Source organism: Triticum dicoccoides, chromosome 6B, assembly GCF_002162155.2.
Source record: "Triticum dicoccoides isolate Atlit2015 ecotype Zavitan chromosome 6B, WEW_v2.0, whole genome shotgun sequence".
NCBI lineage: Eukaryota > Viridiplantae > Streptophyta > Magnoliopsida > Poales > Poaceae > Triticum > Triticum dicoccoides.
The window spans coordinates 181222203-181243840 of NC_041391.1; the positions used below are offsets into that span (position 1 = coordinate 181222203).

Below are 21638 nucleotides of genomic sequence, written 5' to 3' on the forward strand. Positions count from 1 at the left end.
TAGAAGCGATTTAGTTGGATAACAATTTGACCTATGAGGAGAAATCAGTCAAGATTCTCGAGTTTGCCAGCCGAGTCACACGCAGCAAGGTTATCAAGTTCTGCAAAGTTCAGTGGAGCCACCATACCGAGGATGAAGCCACCTGGGAGCGAGAGGAAGACCTACGGAAGGACCATCCTCACCTTTTTGCTAGCCAACCCGAATCTCGAGGGCGAGATTCATCTTAAGGGGGGGTAGGTTTGTAACATCCCAAATTTTCAATTTGGAATATTATACATTAGATCATCATTGCATATCATATTTTTATTGCATTTTGGCTTGATCCTAGAAATTCTACGCAACTCAAGGACCCACGGAGAGAGTTGGGGATTTCGTTATTTTCATATTTGAGTTTTCTGAAATTTTGAAAAGAGGATCGTTTGATTTTAGTTATTTTATCTTCAAATATTTCTTTTATAAAAATAAAAGAGAGGGAATAAAATGACTTTCCCAAAATAAAGAAATAGTGGAGATTTAATGTTAAAATCAAATAAGAATTTTATTCGGAGTTTTATTGCTATTTTATTTGAATTAGGAAAAATACGGGTTTTTCAAAATTGCATTAGAGGCCCAAATAAATTTACACTTTGTACGCTATATTTTTAGAGGACGGGGAATTTTTTCTCAGGATTTTTGGAGTCTGTTTAGTATTTCTTTTCTTTGTTTTTCTGCGCGGAACTATTAAAAAAACGAACCGACTCCAGGCCATATCCAGCCAAGACTCCGCCCAGCCGGCCTCTTATAAACTGCCACCCACGAGCCCCAGCCCACCAGCACACCCCGCGCCGAAACCCTAACCCTAAGCCAGCCCGCCGTGCCGCCATCCGCCAACGCCGCTGCCACCCGCCACCGCCACCGCCGCCGCCGCCGTCGCCGACGCGACCGCCGCCGCCTCCCGCAGCCACCCACCGGAGCCACGCCTCGCCCCACCGGACCCGTCGCCGGACCGACCGGAGGTAGCCCCGCCACCGCCGCGGTTTTCGAGAGAAAACCGTCGGTTTTTTGGAAACCCCGGTTTATTTTTTAAATAGATCGGTTTTATTTTTTTCGGTTTAGTTATTTCACGAGCGTCCGTTCATTCGTTCATTCTAACGTGCTGTTCACCGTTTAGCCGCAGACAGCGAACATTCCTTTGTTTGCCTGTTCGTCGGTTTTTCTTTTTCTAAGGTTTTTCCGCGTTTTTCCGCGATTATTTTCAATCACGATTTTTTCCCTGATTTTCGTTTTAGTTTATCTTTTCGTTCGTTTATCGAAATTAGGCGATTCAAGCGCCTAGAGTTTCGTCTCAAAACCCTCTTTCCGTTTAACCAACTTAAACAAGTTTTTGCTACTGTAAAATTTGACTTAAGTCCAGATTAGTAAATGAAGTTTGTTTCTTTCGCCATTTGAGTTTTGTTGCTTCCTTTGATTTGATTCTTTTTGCAAACCGGAGTTCTTAAGTTGAACTTTCTAGTTAGATCTTTATTTGAGTTTTACACGTGCTTGTAGTTGAGTGCTTATTGTACACTTGTTTGTTTGCGATAGAGTACCCAGAGTGCGAAGCGTGCTACTACGAGTCTCTAGGTTTCACGGATCATCAGCAAGGCAAGTAACACTTTGATCATACCGCTTTACTACCCAGTTTTATTGCATTAGATCAATCCTCAAACAGTTGCATGTTTAGGATCTGATTAATATGTGGGTTTTGGGAAGTAGATGAGGTAGTACCTATTGTCCTATTTATTATCAAACTTTGGGAGTTACTTCTACGTTTGCTTATATTGCTATGCTATATATGCTTGTAGACGTGGATTGGGTGAGTGTATCCATGACAGATGTGAGTTTGTTAATTAATGGTTAACTTAAGGTGGCAACTTTATTTCACATCTGGGTGGATTGAGGCACCTGGGGAACCCAGTGTTGCCTGTATTTTTGGAAATCCCGGGGCACCGTGTGATTCTCCTATGGACCGCCACCCAGGCTCAAAGGGATCATAAGATTATTCATGCTAGAAACTTCCATGTGCAGCCACAAGCTATTATGGGCTCTAGCATAGTTCAGTATGTTGCGTGACCTCTTTCAGTGGTAGGCTAGCAGATGTAGGGGATGTAGGTTGGTACTGTCTACCCAGAGTAAAGAGTTAATGCTTTTGAAAGACTATGTCTCGGTCATCCGTTTCTCAAACATCATGTGGTGCGAGAAATCCAACGGAGGAGATCGAGTCTTGCGGGAAAAAGTGCGCAAACCTCTGCAGAGTGTAGAAACTAATCATGGTTAGCCATGTCCCTGGTTATGGACGTTTTGAGTATCTAGTTCTTGGATTATCATATGGATCTCATCACACTTAATATAATTTGTTTGGGTTAATGATGATGCTTAATTGGGATTGAGAGGGGGATTACCTTCTCAATGTTTAACAACCACCATGATAGTTAAATAAAATTTATTCCTTTGTTGTAGGGAAAAATTGGCTTTATGCAAAACTATAACCATAGAGCTTTCCACCAGCCATATATGCATGTAGTGATAGCATTATTATGTTCATTACTCTCTATGTGTTACATTGCCAACATATTCCATGCGCTGGCCCATTTTCGGGCTGCAACGTTCATGTTGCAGACTTTTCAGACGACGAGTAAGGTGCCTTAGGTCGTGATCTTTCACTCAGTGATGCCGTTGGAGTTGATGGACTCGCTTTATGTTCCAAGCCTTCCGTTCTTACCATTATTAGATGGCCTTAAGCCATATTTATTGTTATAAGTTCTCTTTCGAGACATTCAATGTAATAAGTGTGTGATTGCTACTCTGTTATAAATCCTTCAAGTATTGTGCATGTCAGCATTACCGATCCAGGGATGACACTGATGCACAGAGATCAGACTGTTTGAGGTCTGGTCGCTACACCGAGTTTGGGAATCTGTGTGTAACGGCTAGAATTTGTGTGGAGGATATTTATACCTCTCCACCCATTCTTCATTCGTGAGGAAAGCCATCAGAATGTTCCTACACTTCCACAACTCATTTTCTGAGAGGGAACCTCCTACTCATGGAGACCAAGACATTCCATTCCAACCACAAGAATCTTGATCTCTAGCCTTCCCCAAGTTGCTTTACACTCAAATCATCTTTCCACCATAGCCAAATCTGTGAGAGAGAGTCGAGTGTTGAGTAGACTATCATTTGAAGCACAAGAGCAAGGAATTCATCATCAACACACCATCTATTACCTTTTGGAGAGTGGTCTCTCCTAGATTGGTTAGGTGTCACTTGGGAGCCTCCTTCAAGATTATGGAGTTGAACCAAGGAGTTTGTAAGGGCAAGGATATCGCCTACTTCGTGAAGATCTACCCAAGTGAGGCAAGTGGGTGATGGCCATGGTGGGATAGACAAGGTTGCTTCTTCGTGGAACCTTCGTGGGAGGAGCCCTCCATGGACTCGCACAACCATTACCCTTCGTGGTTTGAAGTCTCCACCAATGTGGATGTACGATAGCACCACCTATCAGAACCACACCAAAAATCTCCGTGTCTCCAATTGCGTTTGCACACTCCAATTACATCCCTTTACTTTGTTGCAAATTGCATGCTTTACTTTCCGTTGCTCATATACTCTTTGCATGCTTGCTTGAAATGTATTGTGAATGCTTGAAATTGTGCTAATTTCCAACCTTAACTTGAAAAACTTAAAAACTGCTATCTTTGCTTGTTGAGGGTCTAATCACCCCCCCTTTAGACACCTCTTCTCGATCATTTCAATTGGTATCAGAGATTTGGTCTCAATTGCTTTGGTTTAATCACCATTAGAGGAAGATGGATGAGTCTACGTTGGGGATTCTTAGACGTAGAGTGCCTTGTGAACCCCTTGTTGACCCCTTGCATCCTACCCATGATGAGTCTCTTAACATGATTCACAATCTTAGAACTATCAATCTTATCACTAGAGGTTTATACTATATGGTCACCTGCCAACTCTTAATTGTGCTTATACTATATGGAGATTCCTTGAGGAACGATTTCCAGACTATTCCTTGAAAAACTTAGATGAGATTCTTCATAAGCCTATTGCTTTGAATAAGATGAATCCCAAAGATCCTAAGTTTGAAGATTGTTTATTTGAGCTTTGTGACCTTATGCGTGCCAAAGGAGATGTTGGAATTATTAGCAATATCATTTCCGAATCTATTAGAATTCATAAAGATGAACATTGTCAAAATCATATATCTAATGAATCACTCTCTCTAGGAAATGGTCAGTTGCAAGTCGATGTTGAACATGGATACTATGATGAGGATGATGATAGTGACCTTGACCTTGAAGAGTCTATGAGACACTTTGGTCTTATGGATAACATTCGCGGCTACATGGCTGGAGGAAAGGAATGGGTCCTTGATAGTGGATGTACCGATCACATAACCGGAGACAAAGATATGTTTTGTGAGCTTGTTGAAAACGATGGCCCTCGAAAGTATGTCACTTTCGATGATAATTCAAAGGGTAAGGTGGTTGGCCTCGGTAAGGTGGCCATCTCACATGACAGCTCCATACAAAATGTTATGCTCGTTGAATCTCTTGGCTATAATCTACTTTATGTATCTAGACTAGCTGACTTTGGATTCAATGTCCTATTTACTAAAGTAGATTGCCAAGTGTTTCGAAGAGATAATCATAAAATGCTCTTTAACGGCATACGTAAGGGTGATCTATACATTGTTGATTTCACTAAAAAGGCTCAACATAGAACTAGCTTAATTGCTAAATCCTCTAAAGGCTGGTTGTGGCATAGATGGCTAGGTCATGTGGGCATGCAAAATCTTGACAAGCTTATTAAAGGTGATCATATCCTTGGTGTTAAAGATGTTATATTTGACAAGGATAGACTTTGCAGTGCTTGCCAAGCAGGAAAACAGGTTGGAGGAAGCCACCCCATGAAGAACATCATGACCACGAGGAGACCACTCGAGCTACTTCACATGGATCTTTTCGGTCCCGATGCCTACAATAGTCTTGGTGGTAACTCGTTTGGATTGGTCATTGTTGATGATTTTTCAATATTTATGTGGGTGTTCTTTCTTGATGATAAATCGCAGGTCCAAAAGATCTTCAAAAACTTCGCTAGGAAGGCCCAAAACCAATTTGAAGTGAAGATCAAGAAGGTTCGCAGCGACAACGGAACGGAGTTCAAGAACGCCAATGTGGACACCCTTCTAGATGAAGAAGGGATTTCACATGAGTTCTCAGCTACGTACACACCTCAACAAAATGGAGTTGTTGAGAGGAAGAACCGGACACTCATCAAAATGGCAAGAACGATGCTTGATGAGTACAAGATGCCAAAACACTTTTGGTCGGAAGCGTTTGAGACAGCTTGTCATGCAACGAGAATCGTCTATATCTTCACAAGCTACTCAGGAAGACAACATACGAGCTTCTCACCGGTAACAAACCCCAAGTTGGATACTTTCGAGTATTCGGCTCAAAGTGCTACATTCTTGATAAGCATCATCGTTCGAAATTTTCTCCTAAATCTCATGAAGGTTTCCTACTCGGCTATGGCTCAAACTCTCACACTTACCGTGTGTACAACAATTTCACCCGAAAGGTTGAATAGACGGTAGATATGAAGTTTGATGAATCTAACAGCTCGCAACTAGAGCAATTTCCAATTGATGTAGGTGACAAAGATCCTTCGGAAGCAATACAAGACTTGTCTATTGGCAAGATTCACCCAACAGAGGTGAAGGAGAGTACCTCGTCCGTCCAAGTGGAAGCCTCAACTTCACGCCAAGGTGAACCACAAGTTGACTTGGAGGTATCCCACGGGTGGGACACATCAATACGATGAGAACGAGGATGTACAACAAGATGAACCTCGACGACCTCCTTCTCCACCTCCATGGGAGAACAACAACGCCAACAACAACGAAGAAAGACAAGAGGAAGAATAAGACAATGAAGATGATGTTCCACCCCGACCGAAATAAAAGCTCTCACGAGTTCGAACAAAAGTCTCAAGAGATCATCCCATCGAACAAATCTTTGATGACATTCAAACCGGGAGAATTACTCGCTCTAAAACTCATTTGGCTAACTTTTGTGAACATTACTCATTCATTTCTAGAATTGAACCTATGAAGGTTGAAGAAGCATTGGAAGATCCGGATTGGATAAGTGCCATGCACGAAGAGCTACACAACTTTGAGAGGAACCAAGTGTGGACGTTGGTTGAAAAGCTCGATGAGAAGCACAATGTCATTAGAACCAAACGGGTGTTTCGGAACAAGCAAGATGAAGATGGAAAAGTTGTACGCAACAAGGCTCGTCTCGTTGCTCAAGGCTACACTCAAGTCGAAGGTATGGACTACGGTGAGACATATGCCCCCATTGCTAGACTTGAGTCCATTTTCATCTTACTTGCTTATGCCAATCATCATGACATTACCTTATATCAAATGGACATCAAAAGTGCTTTTTCTTAAAGGTGAAATTGAGGAGGAAGTTTATGTTAAACAACCTCCCGGCTTTGTTAATCCTAAGAAACCCGACCATGTTTACAAACTCCACAAAACTCTTTATGGTCTTAAGCAAGCTCCTAGAGCTTGGTATAGATGCTTGACTAAGTTTTTTCTTGAAAAGGATTTGAAATTGGTAAAATTGATTCTACACTCTTTACTAAAAGGGTTAATGGAGAATTATTTGTGTGCCAAATTTATGTTGATGATATCATATTTGGTTCAACTAACCCTCATTTTAGTGAAAAGTTTGGAAAGCTAATGTTGGAGAAGTTTGAGATGTCTATGATGAGTGAACTCAAGTTCTTTCCTGGTTTGCAAATCTAGCAAACTAAGGAGGGAACCTTTATCTCTCAAACAAAGTACACCAAGGACTTATTCAAGAAGTTCAACATGCAAGAATGCAAAGGTATGAATATCCCCATGCCTACTAGTGGACATCTTGACTTGACAAAGGATGGCGAACCGGTTGACCAAAAGGTTTACCGCTCTATGATTGGTTCATTGTTATATCTATGTGCCTCCCTTCCTGATATCATGCTAAATGTGTCAATGTGTGCACGATATCAAGCGGCCCCCAAAGAATGTCATCTTAAGGCTATGAAATGGATAGTGAGATACTTAATTCATACACCAAATTTTGGCATTTGGTATCCTAAGAGGTCCTCTTTTGATCTTGTTCCCTACTCCGACTCGGACTATGCCGGTGACAGGGTTGATAGAAAGTTCACTTTGGGTACTTGTCAATTTCTTGGTAGATCTTTTGTGTCTTGGTCCTCCAAGAAACAAAACTCGGTATCCTTATCCACCGCCGAAGCGGAATACATTGCCGCTGGTTCATGTTGTGCTCATTTACTTTGGATGACCCAAACTCTTAAAGATTATGGGATATATGTGAAACTGATTCCATTGCTTTGTGATAACGAGAGTGCTATTAAGATTGCTCACAACCCCGTGCAACATTCTCAAACTAAGCATATTGAAGTTCGTCATCATTTCATTCAAGATCATGTTGCTAAGGGAGATATCAAACTTAAGCATGTTCGTACAGATAAGCAATTGGCGGATACATTCACCAAACCACTTGAGAAAGTGTTTTGCCGCTTGAGAGGTGAATTTAACATCATTGATGCCTCAAACGTGGAGTACAAACTCATGTGGATGCATGCAAGGCATGAGCCTTACTATGACTAATCCTTGATATTTCTCTTATGATGATGATCATATGTCTTGGATATACTTGTACACTTGCATGATATCTAACCCTTGTAGGTACTTGGATAAGCCCAGCTCTATGAGATTGCAACTCAATCACATTCTAAGCAATGTCTACATCTCCAAGTATCTACAAAATGGTGGTTGAAGACAAGGAAGCACGAATCCTTTCAATATATCTGACAATTTCTTTATATAAACTTTCATGATTGTCATTTTGGAAACACAAGTGCTCTTCCTTGCAAGACTAACCCATGTAGGAAGATGAACTTCAACTACAAGTGGTGCTCCCAACTCTTGATGAACTACATCAACTTTGAGCACCCTACACAAGTTCAACTACATGATCAAGATCAACACCACCACCCAAGGTATGTCATTCCATCTTAGAGAAGCTTTACCCCAAGACATGGGTTAAAGCAACTCAACAAGATGAGAATACATCAAAATGCTTAACCGAAAAATGGCAACCCCATTTTGAACATAAACGATGAGTATGACCCATGATCAAGTGTCTCTTGACTCCTTAGTCAATATACTCTAGCATATGTGACTTTGTCGCCGACCTATTCTAGATGAAGTTCTTTGTGTTCTTGAATTTGTTTTTTGCATGCTAGTTCCCCTTTAAAAAACTTCATCCATATTTCTTTTCTTTTCTTTTCTCTGCTTTGTTCTGCATTCCCTGCATCCAATTCATTGCAAATCCTTTAGTTAATTCCTTGCATATCCTTGTGAGATCTTATTTGTCTAAGTAAGCTGAGGTGACAAGTGTTTTCTCTCTGGGTTGAACTCGGCCTCACTGGTTTGTTTACTTCGGCCAAACCGAACCATCTCGGTGCCACCGGCAGTAACAACTTGGTGCTACTGATTTCAATGCTGAGAAAAATACTGTGTCATTTGCATCCTGCATATTTGCTCCAGCTCCACTCAATGATACTTGTCCTCTACCAGCATCCTATTACATGTTGCTTTGTAATGTGACTCAAGGACCAAACCTAATTGACCCATGCTCCAGAAGTCCCTTCTTGGAAATTGATGTCAAAGGGGGAGAGAGAGCACATCAAAGCTTATCACATAAGAGAGAATTCACACCTAAAGTTTCTCCTGATGCTTCTTATTCTTAAGAGGAAAGTTGTCTCATGTCTTCAAGAGGGGAAAGACATGATAGTATATGTTATGATTATCTTGCTCTAATTTTCTTGTTTGCTCTGATTTTCTATCATCCTATCTTCTCCCATTATCCAATGTCAGATTCAGGGGGAGAGAGCTTAGTCCCGAGGGAAGAAAATCTTTCGAATTCATTGCATATCTTTATCCTTGGGGACATGTCTATATCCAAATAGAGTACTTAGTACTCACTCTCTACATGTCATCTCAGTCTTGGTATTCTTGTGATCTCATGTTCTTGCTCTGTCTAGTAGATGTTCTTGTGTTATCTAACCTTGTTTACCCAGGTACATCTCCTTCAAAGCCAGTTCAAGACCACAAGATAAGTATATGCATCACACTCATGTGCATGAAGATCTCTTGCTGTTGTATATATTGTTTGCAAGAGAGATTCATGAACATGAAGGTATATTTCCAGTATCTACATCATTTTCTCTGATGCATATAGCCAAGGCACATGTAACTCATTGCTTGCTCTGTCATGTTTATGCATTCTCATACTCTTATGATCTATCATCACATGATTGCATACATATAGGGGGAGCTAATGAATATTAATGTTGCATGTCCTTCCAAAGCTTTACTTGCTATTTTCTTCATATCTTTATCTAAAGGATTGATGTATGTTGTCATCAATTACCAAAAAGGGGGGATTGGAAGCACAAGTGCTCCCTGGGTGATTTTGGTAATTAATGTCAACATATCTCTTATTGGACTAATATTTCTACCTAGTATATTTCAGATAAGTTCAACATTGGAGTGGCATGGACAAGAGGATGTGGAACCCCTTCAAGATGCTAAGGACAAACATTGGCAATATCTCAAGACTCTACATTTTCAGTTTAGTGATCCAAGATCACATTGAGTCCATAGGAAAGCCAATACTATTAAAAGGGGATGAGGTGCTGCTTAATGGCTTGCTTTCTCAAAGTGCTTAGTGATATGCCCCAAAGCCCTCAACCACTTTTTCACATCCACATATGTCCTAAACCTAAAAGTCAAACTCGGCCCCACCGATTTGATCTATCTGGCGCCACCGAGTTCATTTGACATAGCCACTTCCAAACCCTAATTAGTTCGGTCTCATCAATGGGATCTTGGTCTCACCGAGATGGGCTTGCAAACTTCCTATTACTTGTTGCAATAATTTTGGTCCTACCGAGTTTGTGCAATCGGTCCCACCAAGTTTGCTTGACCAATTCTCTGTTTTTTTATTACCAAAATCGGTCTCACCGAGTTTGTGTAATCGGACAAACCGAGTGTTGGGGAGACTATCATTTGAAGCACAAGAGCAAGGAGTTCATCATCAACTCACCATCTATTACCTTTTGTAGAGTGGTGTCTCCTAGATTTATTAGGTGTCATTTGGGAGCCTCTGTCAAGATTGCGGAGTTGAACCAAGGAGTTTGTAAGGGCAAGGAGATCGCCTACTTCGTGAAGATCTACCCAAGTGAGGCAAGTCCTTCGTGGCTGATGGCCATGGTGGGATAGACAAGGTTGCTTCTTCGTGGACCCATCGTGGGTGAAGCCCTCCGTGGACTCGCGCAACCGTTACCATTCGTTGGTTGAAGTCTCCACCAATGTGGATGTACGATAGCAGCACCTATCGGAACCACGCCAAAAAACTCTGTGTCTCCAATTGCGTTTGCACGCTCCAATCCCATCCCTTTACTTTGTTGCAAGTTGCATACTTTACTTTTCGCTACTCATATACTCTATGCATGCTTGCTTGAAATGTATTGTGAATGCTTGAAACTGTGCTAATTTCCCACCTCAACTGGAAAAACTTAAAAACTACTGTCTTTGCTTGTTGAGGGTCTAATCACGCCCCTTTAGACACCTCTTCTCGATCATTTCAGTGTGCACCTGACAAGGCTGGTCAATTATATCGTCATCTAGATCTACCTTCTTCCTTGGGACCCTCTCTTTCTTCTACTTGTGTTGCCCTTTGCCTTTCACTTGCCCGACTAGATCTGCATGTTCAGCACTATCTAACGCCTCACCCTTACGCTTCTGCTTTCCATGGTTTTCACCCGACTGGTTCGCATCTCTGGCTTGGCACTTGCCACTCCTCAGTCAGTCAGTCATCCTCACCGTTTGCATAACAGTTTGTTGTCTCCATCAGTTGGCTCAGGGTAGAAACATCCAAGGGACCGAATTTGAGGTTAGCTCTCGATACCGGATGCCTTGTTTGAAGGAGCAAATAGCTTGGTGCTCGGTAATGTTCTCGACTGAGTTGTGCAAGGCGGTCCATCTCTGGATGTACTCTTGCAAGCTCTCATTGCTCTTCTGAACACAGTGCTACAACTCGGCCAGCCCAACTGGCCACTTGTAAGTCCCTTTGAATATCTTGACAAACACTCGGGAGAGGTCCTCCCAGCTGAAAATATTGTTGGGCAGCATCTCATTGAGCCACGCCTGAGTGGATCCTTTAAGCATCAAAGGAAGATGCTTCATAGCAACATCATCATCCCCACCTCCAATATGGATGGCCACTTGATAATCATCCATCCAAGTTTCTAGATTTGTGTCACCGGTGAACATGCTTATCCCAGCTGCCAACAGGAAGTTCGCTTGAATCACCGCCGAACGGATGGACCTGCTGAAACATATCGGTCCAGAGGAACTCGATCCACTTGGCTAATCTCTTGCATTATAATCCCTATTTGCTCGGCCTCTGTCCACCAAATTCTAAGTGAGGAGTGATCATGCATTGAACTAGGGGTCCCAATATTCCACATCCTCATGATCGTGGGGGAAAATCTACCCGACAAGCGAAGTAGACTAGGCCTCCGATCATCACCGTGATGGTACCGGTCTCCGTATTGCTGGGGTCGATATGGGGCATCCCTCGAAGGGCTCATTTGACCATGAGAATGATTGTCATGCTGACGAGTAGGTGATATCCCACCGTGGTACCGGTCACCTTGCTGTAAAGGCTGTTCTGGTCGCCGAGTGAATGCTGCATCTCCCAGGGTGAGGCGATTCCCTGCGCCGACGAGGCACAAGGGGGCTATGAGCCGACCGAGTCATGTTAGCCCAGACCGACTTGCTGTGTACATGATTGTGAGACTGGGACACGGCAGAATTTTGCGCCATGGACGCCTTCAAGAGTGCTTGGATTTGCTCGAGCCCTTCTGCTGCCGATCCCAACTGTTGAATGGAATCCACGATTCGCGTTTCTGTGCCAAGTTTTGCACCAGAGTCCACAATACTTGTTAGTTTTGGGCATCGTTATACGGGAACAACTACCTCTTGTGCTGACTGGAACTAGGAAGATCATGGGGACGGCCTTTGAGAGCTTTATCCCACTGCTGCAAGTGCGCCTGCTCAACCAAGGTGGCCAAACACGCCGACTCCAAGACGAGTGCTTTGGGGGTGGTCACCGTAATGGCGTGCGTTGGGTTTGCTTGGTCACCCCGTTGAGTTCATCAAGCTGCTCCTGAGTGGGAGGTGCTGCTTTCCCATCGACCCGGGGGCCACCGTCGGTTATGTCGTCGGCTGCTTCATTAGTTTTGTGACCATGACCATCTTGTTGCTCGGGGTAGCCAGGTGGGCCGTTGTCGGGACCCGCCATCAAAACCTCCACCGAGGAGTCCATGCTCTCACAACTTTCTTCTTCTTCCTCCCCTTCATGAAGGGAGGCGAACATGTCATGGAACGATTCCGTAGGCTCCAGGACAGACACCTTCTCGGGCGCAACCTGAAGAGAGACTGCATGTTTGATCCACAACTGAACTCATGATCGGCAGAAGCGCTTGCGATGACACCCGACGGGGTGAGGTGGGCCTGTCTAGTATGGAGCAGACGGCCGTTGGAGAAGGATTTTATGGAAGCTGGCGTGGATGTGTGTTGCGCCATCGATGGGCAACGAATCCATGTGAAGCAGGGCTTCCTAAAGCCATGCCGAATCATCGGCCATGAAGCGGAGGGCACCAAAATAGATCTCGCTGCCAAGCACCATCTCGACATCGCGAGAAATGGAAGATGGAGAATCCACCTGCGCCATGTACTGCAAGATGCACAAGCCCAAGGTGAGCACCAACTGTCGTCGGAATGATTCTGACAGTAAGGAATAGGGGTACGAATAAGGGCAGGATCTAGTTGTGGCATAGATGTGACACGGGAGTTTTACGAGTTCGGGCCCCTCGCGGAGGAGGTAACACCCCTACGTCTCGAGCCCTGGGCTAAGCTTTCTCTTTTGTCTGAAGATTACAAAAGGATTGTGAACCATGTACATGAGCTACGGGCCGCTTATATAGAGTGCATGGGCCCCTTGTCTACTCATGTTACAAAGGATTTGAATGATTGTGTTGATGAAGGGCATTACACATGGGAACTGACATAATAAATGCTAGTAACACATGAGAACGTGTGCCTCTGGTGCTCCAGAGTCCATGTTGGCCTTCCACCTTCCCTTGTCTGAGTCACCGTGAGGCAGCCGAGTGGACTTGTTGCGTCCGAGTGAATGAGTGTTCTCCGAGTGGATTAGTGTCGTCCGAGTGGAGAGAATCTTAGCTGGTATCCGAATGGATTGGTGACGCGGGGGTATTTATGTCCGGTGTTGTGGGTCCTTCATGTGGGCCAGCATGTGTCTCTTATAACCACTGTTCAAGAAATCTTCCGATTCACCGATTAATCTTCCGATTTATTGCTAATCGGGGGGTGACCGATAAGATTATGCCTTATCTTTGTTGTTTATCTTTTGGACCGACTTACCATTCTGACAAGCGATTTATCGGGAATCTACCGATAAATTAGACCTATTCATCACACTATGTTGTCAAAAACTATACTTATTTATGTTTTGTGGACCTTGTTATGGAATATGTACTATTGCCCTATTTTGTTTGTCATTTTACGAGGATTCAAAGGCTAGAAATCAAGGTAACACTTCTGTCAAATATTCTTTTAGTGTTGAATATAGCGTATTTAATGTTGGGAACCTGAGATTTGCAATAAAATATTCGATTAATAGTCGACCGATAAAATCGATTAATCGTCCGATTTTCGATTAACCTCTAATCCCTAGCGGACTGAGACGATAACGATAAGCGATATCCTCAACATTGCTTATAACCCTACCTATAATGGGTATTATTATCAGATATCAATTTGAAAATGTTCAATCCATGGGTATTCAGTGTGTACAACCAACCAATTATGTTCTAACATATCTGAAATTGGCTGAAGATTATGCTGTTTTTGTTCACAAGTGTGAGCAGAGAACTTCCCAGGATTGGGGGTTGCTACTCTCTTCCAATCACAGACCAACTTGTGTGTATTTTGGATGGAAAGTATGTGCACTCCTGCTATATTTGTAGATGCTTCAGTGCAGTCCTGGGTAATTCCCACCTATGCAAGATGCTACTTTGAGGTTGGCTCTAATCAAGCATATCTGAAATTGAATGAAGTCTATGCTTCTATTATTTACATGTTTGAGCTGACATGTCTGCTGGTGCGAGGAAACTGCTCTGCTCCAAAATATCTGCATTGTTTTGGTGATCCCTGCCTCCCTCTTGGTTGGATCAATGCCTTTGCTCTTCATGGCCGTATGGTCGCACTATCCATAGATTTTGTGCAATTCGATCAATGCCTTATTCACTTCGAGAAGTTCTGGGCCACTGGAATTGTGGGAGAGGTGTTTGGTCCCAGGTGTACTTTTCGAGTCCGAGTGTACATTCCTCAACAAATACCTAGAGTTCCTTATGACTATTGCTTCAGTCTGGCTATATGTTCACCTTGTGTGTGGAGCTATACCATATGAACTAGCGATAGTTTTGCATCCTCCGCTGGACATCTCCAAGCTGCAACCTGATGACTACAACAACATGTGCCTCCTGTTTTAGTTAATTTTTGCTACAAGGGAGCTGAATTTTGAAACGGGCATCTACCGGATGGACACCACTTGGGACCCCGGGCGAGCCGACATGGTTGATGTTACAGGAATCAACCCGACAACATCCCGTGAAGAAGGGAGGAACGTCATCACTGTCATCGTGGGCTTCACGCAAAACTCCACCAACTACAAGTGCTATGACGACTTTGCTCGCGTCGGTGTCATCTACCTCAACTTCGGCTACCACCGTGGCTCCGACCAAGCCCAGGAACATCGAGCGTCATGGGATCCAAGCGATCCTCGATGGCGTTGGCTTGGGGTCCAGCCGAGTCTCATCGAAGGAGGAATGTCGACAACTAAATCATTTAGGGTCCTTGAGTCGGCGAAGATGCAACACGCGATGCATGATTGTGCATGCCCTCCTATCCCTAGATACTCTCTACCGGCTTGAAGGCAAGACGACTGTTAAGGGGGAGGGGATGCCAGCCCCCTTCCTATCACGGGTTGATAGTGATGGGCAAGGCCTAGCCAGCTTGTTATTGCCGCAACTACAAGTACGAGGGCCGACGCGACTTACGAGGCATCCACGTAGGATTAGGCAAAATGCCACGTCGGATCCCTTCTCCTACATCTGGTTCTCTTCTTTATGTTCTTCCTGATTCCCCAAATCCCATACCTCCATTGCTACTTGTAATTCAACTTGTATCCAATAGATCATGAGAGAGACATCTGGTAGCTAACAATACAATGTTTAAAGGTAAGAAAATTGTAGGGTGTCTAAAAATGTTCGATTTAAGGACGAATGCATGGGGAGGGGCCCGCCGCCTTGCGAGGTTTGGCCTTAGCCTTTTGCCCTCTCTCGGCCGAAGAACCGCAGACTACAGGATGCACTACTCAATGATGCTTGGGTATGTGATCTGCATGGATGTGTCACCCTGCCGCTCCTTAAGGGTTTCGTTAACCTGCGTGCTCGAGTGCCAGGGATCTCCCTTACCCCTGGACAGGATGATAGCTTCCGTTGTCTCTACCCTTCGGGTGTCTTCCCCACGTCCACGCCTATCATCGCAACTTCCAGGGTGTGCCTCGGTCACCTTTGCGAATTTCCTAGAAGGTTCGGGTGCCCCCTCCCCCCAGTGTCATTTCTTCCTTATTTGGCCACTGCTGCACCAATGACTATCGTCGACAGACCACCACCAATGACATGGCTTGCAGAACAATTACTTTTGTGCTCTCTGCAAAAGGTATTGAATTCATGCTCCAGCCAACTCATCCAAAAGTTCAAATTGATGGAGAGAGGCGGACAATATATTTCAACATCCCCCTCACGTCTAGGCTTATTTAGTTCAAGACCTCTTGGCTCGGGTGCCATATTGAATTCATGCTTCAGCCAACTCATCCAAAAGTCCAAACTGATGGTGAGAGGCGGGTAATATATTTCAACGAAAGGAACCTTGAGACGCCGATGCACCTATTTGCGTACTGTCCTTTCTCCACCTGGGTCAGAGAAGCGGTCAGGTGCTTCTATCAGGAATGGACATTGAATCTAATTTTTTAATGAAAAAGGGGCGTGCCTTCGCACTTGTGTTAACCAAAGGTTGAAAACAATTAACACTGATGTTAGAGGGGAAAGAGAGGGATTGATGGAATGGTTCATTGTATTGCTTGAGCCTCATGGGCATATATATAGGAGTACCTGATCTACTTAGAGTATAAGACAAACTAGAATATTTCCTAGTTTATCATATGTTTCCAATACAATCACGTTACTCAACTTCCCCCCGCAGTCACAATGGTAGCGACGCTGACAGTGATACTGGAGAAGAATCCGAAGGCAAGCCAACGGACAACCTCCCATAGTCGTAACGGTCGATGCATCGCGGAAGTCGTGGATGGAATGAAACCCGACGAGTTTGCTCTAGCAAGGCGGTAGCCCTTTGTGACGTTTGTCGAGGTAGCCGAGAGCGTAGGTGGTGGAGCCGTGGTTGAGGTAGTCATGCGAAGAATGTCGTGGTCGATGTCGAGTCGGGGTGGCCGGTGTCAAGGAAGTCGTCGTGGAGCCATGGGCGCAAGGAGACGCCAAGTTAGCATGGGCGCGGTGGTGTCAAAGTAGTGGTGCGTCGGGAAGAAGACAGTGTTGATGACGCGTCGCAGCGGGTTTACCATGCCCGGGGACACATCGTTGACGAAGGCACGCATTGGTGGTTCTAACACCGGGCATGCGTAGACGGATGAAGATGAAGTTGACGAAGTGCCGCACCAGGCTTGCCAGGCCCGGGGACACGTCGTGGACGAAGGCACGCATCGGTGTTTCCAGCACTCGGCATGCGTAGACTGGGACCTGCATGAGTTGTACGCCATGTCGGAGAAGTCGGAGAGGCCAGCAAAGAAGGACTCAAGAACGGTTGTGGCGCCAATCTACGTGGGGCCGATGTCACCCGCGGTTGTCGGAGTAGACGAAGTGGTCGCGGTAGATGACTGCGATGTTGGCGACAGGCTGGTGTTGGACGAAGACGAAGGAGGTGGATAGGCGGCGGCGGCTACGAGGGTAGCAGCGGCGGCGGCTACCTTAGGAGCGTGGCGGTGATGCTCGAAGTAGGCGAGGAACCTGACAATGCGACGAAGACCGGCGCAAAGTGGCGTTCCGCATCGAGGGAGATGGTGTGGCGCATATACCACGCGAGGCCAACGCGCGATGATGGTGGACTGGCCCGCGGGCCACGGTGCAACGGCCCGAAGGGGTGACGCCACGGCCGCGGGCAGGTCGGGGCGACGGCGAGAAGACCTCAGGGCGGCGATGGGGACCGCGCACCGTGGCGCTACAGCCCGAAGGGGTGGCGCAGCGGCGTAGCGCGGGTCAGTGCAACTGCGGGGACGGCCTCAGGGCGGCGATGGGGACCGCATATCGCGGCACTACGACCCGAAGGAGCGACACAGAGGCGACGCGCGAGTCGATGCAGTCGCGAGGAGAAGCACGAGGCGGCGGTGCTGCGGCCCGACGGGGCGAAGCACGACAGCCCGATGCTCGATCGGGGGAGAGGCGCGTTGTACTCCGGATGATCTTCACGGGACCTGCGGAGGCGCGCGCAACTGACGGGCCAGGTTGATCGCGTGGCGTAGATGAGGCGGATCGCGGCGGCGAGCAGGTGATCAATCGACCGCGCGCGTGGTCAAGGACACCGCTCGTTGGAGGCGGGATGGTGGCGGAGTCCGAGATGAAGCCAGCGACAACGGACGGCGTGGGACGTCGTGGGAGCGAGCGCGTCAGCACCGGCCCCCAGGCTGCCAAAGCAGCGCCGGCGCCCGAGCGGAGGCCGCCACCGAGCCTGACGCAGCTGGGGAGGAGGCCGACGAGGTAGTCCGCAGGGCCGCCGTTCAGACGTGGCAGAGGCGGGTGGCGTGGATCGATGGGCAGGCCGGCGCGTGAATGACGGCTATGATGGGCCGCCGCATGGCGCGAGGCCGCCGGATCGGGCGATGCAGCTGTCCAGGTAGGAGCAGGGTGGTGATAGCCGGCGTAGATCGACGGGCGGGCCGGCGCGCGGACGACGGTCGTGAGGAGCCACCTGTCGCGCGAGGCCGTTGGGTCAGTGAAGAAGCCAGCCGGTCGTGCCGGTGTCGCAGTAGAGGCGCACGGGGTTGACTGGCGGCGGCGGGCGACGCAAATCGATCAACCATAGATCGAAAAATCAAAAAGAAAACGTCAATCAAAACGACCGGCAAGAGAGTTAAAAAAACACGAAGCAAGGGCACGGGAAAAAGAGTCTCACAAACGTTAACTACCAAACACTATGGACTCCCGCGTCGTCTTTCTGGCGGCTCGCGGGAAAGAACCGCCGCCGTCGTAACTCCATGATCTCCCAGTCCTAGTCTTGCCACCGTAGGGGCTCCCCGGTGAAGTCTAGGAAGGTGGTGGTGGGGCACTGGTTCTCCGTCGCGGCACGGACGTGCGGAAGCTCGGTGCGACGCGGCTCCATGGTCTCCTATGTTGCTATGCGTGCATGTGTGCGTGTCACGCAGATGGCATTGAACGCGGGCGCCTGTGCACGCAGGTCGGGACCAAGGCGCGTTGGCGTCGCAGGGAGCCGGGGTCGCATCACTACGTGTTGCCCTCGCCGCTGCCGCTGCCGCTGCCTCCGGCCTCTGCCGCGGTGACAAGGTTTCCGGCCGTCTCCTACATGGGAAACGGAGTCTTGGATTCTGGGCGACGGCCCATAGACTCTCGGTGGCGGCGACTATCCGTGGCCATGCGGAAGGCGCGGCGGTTGGATTTGACGTCGGACGACCACAACTTCAGTGTCTATAGTCGGCCTGTCGTGGTTGTATTGATTTGGATCTAGACGGCTAGGTGATGGTGATTCAGATGTGATTGGCCAGATAAAGGTAATTGCAGACTGTGCTACAATGATTTTCTGTGGCTTCACGATGACGGTGGTCACCGAAAGGTCTTCTAGAGGGGGCCGAATTCGCTGTTTTGACCATTTTTTATAAACTTTAGTGTGATTTGACCCCGGTTCGAAAAAATTTCGTGATCTGACCCTTTTCCTATCGTCATCGTCCTTGACGATAGGGTAACACAGCCTACCGCCGAGGGCTATGGCGGTAGGACTTGACTGCGCCGTCACGGTCGCTCGGGTTGAAAATACTCTACCACCATAGTCCTTGGCGGTAGGGTCTGGAAGATATACATTAGGTACCGTGTCTAGTACTAAGCAATAATTTTGGTGGTCAGTTGGCTAGCGTGTCCATGTTTAATTGGGTAGGTCTCAGGTTCGAGCCTTATAGAGGCCTTTTTTTGTTTCTTTTTGTTTTGCCCAATGAAAAGTAACCAATTTGTCCAATTACTATTAGGATATGAATTATTGATAAAAAAATATTTTTACTTATCTGTAACTGTCTTATGAAATTCCCGCAAAGATATAAACCAATATGATGGGATGAACAATTTGTCCAATTAATGTTAAGGTATGGATTATTTATAAAAATATTTTTTGTTACTTGTATGTAACTGTTTTATGAAATTCTGCGATACAAAGATGACCCCTCCAGTAAGATCAAATACGGTGTAAGTCCGTTCTCAGTATTATCATCCAAACACGGATACAAATCATGGTGTGCAAAGGCCTACCGAACTTTAAACTAAATAAGAAAATAGCAGGAAGTAGTACAACCCCTGGGTAAACAAATTATTTGTGTATATAGAAGAGGATAAATAAATGGTCATAGAGCGTATTTCATCCTTTGTTGGGTTCCAGTGTCAGAACACAAGTTTCAAAAGAACATATACAAACTTCAAATTAAAAGTCCGACTGATTCCAAAAGCGTTGAGCAGTTTACGAGAAGTTGCAACATTCACCTTGATAAAGTGTAAGCTAGCAGCCGCTGCTACTGAGCAAGGGAGTTCCCTAATCTAGTAGTGCTTCAGAGGGAAACGAAGGTCTAAGGACAAGGAATAATTGAGGGCAAGAGGAGATGATGGAGCAAAGGCCTGAAGATGATTCATATGCTAATATTAATTGAACAAATTGTTTACTTTTTATTGGGCAAAATAAAAATAAACAAAAAAAGGCTTGTAAAAATATCTTTTATCAATAATTCATATGGTAATATTAGTTGGACAAATCGTTTACTTTTTATTGTGCAAAATAAAAAGAAACAAAAAAAACAGCAACAAAAAGGCTCGAACCCAATACCTCCTCTGTTAATCATGCACGCGCTAGCCAACTCTCCACAAGAGTGCTTCAGTACTACTAAATGCCACACCTTATTTATATCTTCCAGACCCTACCGCCAAGGACTATGGCGGTAGGGTATTATTTTCAACCTCGAACAACCGTGACGGCGCAGTCAAGTCCTACCGCCATAGCCCTCGGCGGTAAGCTGTGTTACACTATCAACAAGAACGATGACGGTAGGAAAAGAGTCAGATCACGAAAAAAATTTGGATCAGGGTCAGATTGTGCTAAAGTTTTAAAAAAAAGGTCAAAACAGTGAATTCGGCCTCTAGAGGGTTTATATCTTCAGATCTTGACTTCGGCGGTGAGATAAATCTCCTGTTAGAAGAGATCTAATAGTTTGTGTTGAAAGCCTAGGTCTAACCTAAGTTGGCTATGTTGACAATGACAATGTTTTTTTGCATCGTTACCTTGTTGAAGGCATTGTTCGGATATGCTCAAGATATTCTTCTAGGTGAAAATCTAGATCCGGCTTTAGTGGTTGGATCTGACGACGGAGCTTAAGCGTCGCTCCCTTTCTGAAGACGTTGATGTTGAAGAATATCGTTATCCGTGTGGTGTTATGAGATGATTGGTGCGAATAGTTATCGATCTAGTTTGCCGATCGCAAATTTGATCCCTTTAGTTTTTTTTTCTTTTCTCTGGCCTAAGCATAGATTTGATCTTATATGACTTTGCTAGTTATTGGCGTGTTTCGTGTGTGTTAGTGTTGACTGTGTACATTCTTACTATGCAAAAGCAGAATATGTGCTCATCGTGTCGTGTATCCTCTTGATGATTCATTTTTAGCTAATAAAATTCACTCTATTGAAAAAACTCGTTAACCAAAATAAAGGCTAAAAAATCTACTCCCTATATAAATAGAATAATCCTCCATGAACGACGACCAACCATCACAGGATTCGCATGTAAGCGCTTTATTTTTGGAATCTAGCAGATACCGGATGATGCACTCAAAGTACAAACTGGGTTATGACTTATGACCTCCATAGCTGAAAAAGATCTGAGGCAAAACGAGAATCTAGGATTGCTCCTAGCAGCCAGCTAACTTAGAAATCTAAATTTCTGAGTTCATAGGAACTAAGAGAGTAATTATTTATTTATTTTTCGGACCAAGACATTTGCAGGTAATTTATAAAAGGAACAGTCGTAAACAAGG

The 21638-nt window shown here is 45.5% G+C and overlaps 1 protein-coding gene across 3 annotated transcripts in view; it reads right to left on the bottom strand.

Annotated features, from left to right (window-relative positions):
- Positions 1 to 21638, bottom strand: part of LOC119322948 (disease resistance protein RPM1-like) — a 54113-nt gene that overhangs the window by 32093 nt on the left and 382 nt on the right. The window contains exon 2 of one of the 3 annotated variants that reach the window (XM_037596493.1): positions 20438 to 20634. The exons of the other annotated variants lie outside the window; for them this stretch is intronic. The gene's annotated coding sequence lies outside the window, so the exon portion shown is untranslated. The remainder of the gene's footprint in view (positions 1 to 20437; positions 20635 to 21638) is intronic. 3 annotated transcript variants of the gene reach the window in all.